A 4,053-nucleotide genomic window follows, 5' to 3' on the forward strand; every position below is an offset into this window, starting at 1 on the left:
ACACACTCACACATGCACACACACACACACACACACACACACACACACACACACACACAAAAAAAAAAAAACATAGCTTTTGTGACACACATGGTATTGTGAACCACCCTCACTAACTGCAGGCCACAGGAGGAAATCCAGATGGCAAAGGCCACACCCTGTCTGACCCCATCCCCATAACTCCCAGAATACAGCGCACAGGTGGGAGACAGAGATGCGTGGCTTCCTGGGGCAGCGAAGGGGCAGGCATAGTGACTGCCCAGGACAGGGGCATGGGCTTCCTTTCGAGGCGATGACAATGACATGACTGACCTACCTGACTAAAAACCACCCCGAACTGCACACTCTCACACCTGTGTGCATGTAGGCTTGTAGGCCCGTGTATATATGTATATGCATACATACACTTTCTCATCCGTGGTAGCGTGTGAGCTGTATCTCAATAAAGCTGTTTTTCGGGGTTTGGTTTTTTTTTGTTTTTTTTTTTAACTTTCAGGTGGGAAAGGATTTTCTTAATCAAGAAAAAAAAAATACATAAAGGGACTGTCCAACTGAGATGTAGGAATAGTAAGAATCTGCCTGAAAAACAAAACAAAACCAAAAACACCAATCCTGCATGACAACAGATATGTGGGCAGTTAGAAGACAAGTGACCATATGGGAAAAACCGTGTGTCAGGCCTGTCTCAGAGGGACAGAGGAACGTGCGGGACACACAGATTCCCCTCGTGTCCACAAGGCAACACAGAAACGCAAGGCCACAGGAAGAGGTGAGTCACCGAAGAGGAACCGAGCAGCCACCATGGAGGTGGTAAGGCGCCAACCACGTGCACGAAAGAGGACGCAGACTGTGACAGGAGAGGAGACGCCACCACAGCAGGGGAGGCAGAAGGGCGAGGGAACACAGGCATCTGAGAGACAGCGGGGCACCCAGCCAGACCCTGAGGCCGAGTCACTCACACCTCTGGGAACCATGGCCCAGGTTCTGAAGGAGACGGGCTGGGCGTGTCCAGCCCTGGCCACACCTGGACCTCCTCTCTGGAGACCAGACAATGAAACAATACACGGAGATTAATGATGATGAGCCAGGGTGACCAGGAGGCACAGGACGCATCTGGGAAACATGAGGGGTGGGGAGCAAGACCGCAGAGGACACGGGGCACCATGAGCAGGAGGCGCGAACTTGCCCTACCTCCTCCTGCACCATGACGCACCCCTGCCAGGGTGCAGGACCATGACCATCACCAGATCTGGGCTCTCAGAGGGGACAGCAGTGCCCCCTGCCACCAGCCAACCCTGACCCTTAGGAGGAATGGGGCCCAGGCTAAAATGCCTTATCACTGACGGTCTGCCAAGGGGGCTGCGGAGTACACAGTTTTCTCACTGTCCCCCAAGTTAACCACTTTTTGCATATTTATTAAGAAAAAAACAAGTTAAAGAGGAGAACCTGAGCAGACCGAGACCCCCAAGGACTCCTGGTGCCTTGTGTCCCCTCCCCAGGGCCCGGTTCTCAGGGTGCTTCTGAAAACATTCAGATGTCCCCAGCAATGGCTTCCTCTGGTGCCACCCCACACCCTGTGGGTGCAGCTCAGTGACACCGAATGGCAGCAGGTGAAAGCCCACGGCAGAGGCGGCTAGGGAGCCACCACCAACAGACAGGGACTGCAGGAGGTCCCTCTCCGTCCCCACAGTTAGGCTGGGTGGTGAGAACCACCTGGTGGGAAGCCACACAGACGCCTGCAGACCATCCGTGCCAACCCCCCTGCCCTGCTGTCCCCAGGCATGTCGCAAGGGGAGACACCGCGAGCCCCAGAGGGCCAGCAGGATCCCTGCAGAATGAGCAGCATGAAATCAGAGGAGAAACCCACTCAAGGGCTCCAGTCCCAGCAGCACCTGCCACAAGCTCAGGCCTCAGTCCCCCCGCCCCCAGGACAGCACGAGGGCCTTGTTCTGGATAAAGTCCTCAGTCAGGGGTTCACATAGCACCAAGAGGCCCACCCTGATCCCTGAGTCAGTTGAGGGTCCCCTCTGGGGACAAAGGGGACTTTGCCCATGGATTACACAGATGGACCCAGCCCTGCTGCAGCAGCCACTAATGCCAGCGAGCTTTTCCCAGCTGAGGTCAGAGGACGGTGGAGTGACTCCACCACCCAGGCCTGCAGCAGCTCCAGCAGCTGGGCGAAGAGGGGACATGCAGAAGGGACACCTGATTCCGGAAGGGCAAGAGGCCCTACTGAAGTCTTTTCACACTTGGTGGTCCAGAACTGAAAGATGATAAATCTACGTTGTGGGGGCCACCAAGGCTGTGGTCATTTGTGACAGCAGTCTTTGGAAAGGAGCATGGGAGCAGACTCAGGGCCGCGTGACTTTAGGTCAGCCTCAGTGCCATTAAAAAAGAAATGTGAGGGATTCACCTCAGTGATTCTGGTGCCTGCCTCGAAAGCACAAGGACCAGAGTTCGATCCCCGGTACCAAAAACAAAAACATACAAGCAATAAAAAAGAAATGGCGCCCGGCTTGGTCAGGGAGGCAGCTATGAGGATGGAGAGGGGCCGGTCTGCGTGCACAGACCTGAGACCTTGGGACCTGCCCCATGGGGACCATGGTCCTCTAGCACTTCCGCAGGAGCAGCCGGTGCTCCAGGGTCCCAACAAGGCCACCCATGGGCGCACTCGCCTGCAAGCTGGGCTTCCAGGACACTCCCTCTGCTGCCCCTCAGCCCCGGCACTGTCCCCGATCAGGCCTGGCACAGGCTAGCATCGCTGCCTACCTCACAGGGACATGAACACGCATAAGCGCTGTCACCCAGGGCTACCTGTGGCACATGTGGTACTGCGAGGACAATGTCCTCTTCTCTGTTTTAATGCTGAGGCTTTTACAGAGCAAGGAGTCCTGGGGCCACTACACTGGACATGGGTGGTGATTTGGGGACAAACCTGGCTGGTCCTGACGCTCTTCCACCCTGACAAGGCCAAGGGCCACAGAGACAGACCTGCAGATGACCCCAATCCACCCACAGCCCACACTGCCAGGTCCCAGCAAGGCCTCAGCCCCACTGGCGAGAAGGCGGGCCGAGCTTGGGCTGCCACAGGGCCCTGCAATCCTGCCTGTCCCTGGCCATGGTGGGGGTCACCACACAGGCCTTCTGAGACTCCAGGACAGAGCCGGAGCCGGAGCCAGTCCCCGGCGGGGGCAGGGAGAACAGCACTGGACACAAAGGCGGTCGCAGGTCTGGCCTGGTGTCCCCCAGGTACAGAAGACACGCCGGGCTCCCGGGCTCCCCAGGGGAAGGATGCACACTGCACAGCCTGAAGCTGTCCCAGCCCGTCCTGCACACCCCCCTCACCCAGTGACCGCAGCCAGAAATACAGCTGGAATCACTGCTTTCTGGACCTGCTTTCCCCACAGTGCCACCAAAGTCCACCTGTCCACTTCGGGCAGGGCTCAAGAGACCCTGAGCTTCCTTCCTGCCTGGCTCATGGCACTGTGCCACACACTGGTGACCCAAAGTAGGCCCGAGCCAGGAGCCCAGGGTCTTCACAATGGGCCGCTGGACATGGGCTGGGGTGACCCCCAGTGGGAGAGGGAGCCAGGTCCTGCAGGCCTAGCAGAAGATCAAGGAAGGTCACGGAAATGCTCACCCTTTTTCACAGCTGTGTGACTCAGCATCTGGGCCAGGAGAGGGGTGAGGGGCTTCCAGTCTCTAGGGTCCCTCCCAAATCTCCCCCCGTTCAAGCTCTGGGTTCACATCCCACTGGGGTGCTCGTTCCCCTAGTGACACCTGGATGATTTCCCTTGGGCCTGGGCTTCATGTGTCAGGGGAGTTCTGCTTCTCAGGGCCACTCTTCAGAGGCAACAGGAAGCCTGAATCTGATGTGTTGGAAGGGGAACCTCTGCCTGTGATCCCAGCACCCTGGGAGGCTGAGGCAGGAGGATCCTATGTTTGAGCTCAGCCCGGCAACTTAGAGAGACCCTGTCTCAAAAAAAAAAATGTCTGGGGCTGTATCTCAGTGCAAAGGCCCTGGGTTTAATTAGAAAAGTAAAAGAAAGCTGG

Source organism: Fukomys damarensis, unplaced genomic scaffold (assembly GCF_012274545.1).
Source record: "Fukomys damarensis isolate Sample0158 unplaced genomic scaffold, DMR_v1.0_HiC HiC_scaffold_21, whole genome shotgun sequence".
NCBI lineage: Eukaryota > Metazoa > Chordata > Mammalia > Rodentia > Bathyergidae > Fukomys > Fukomys damarensis.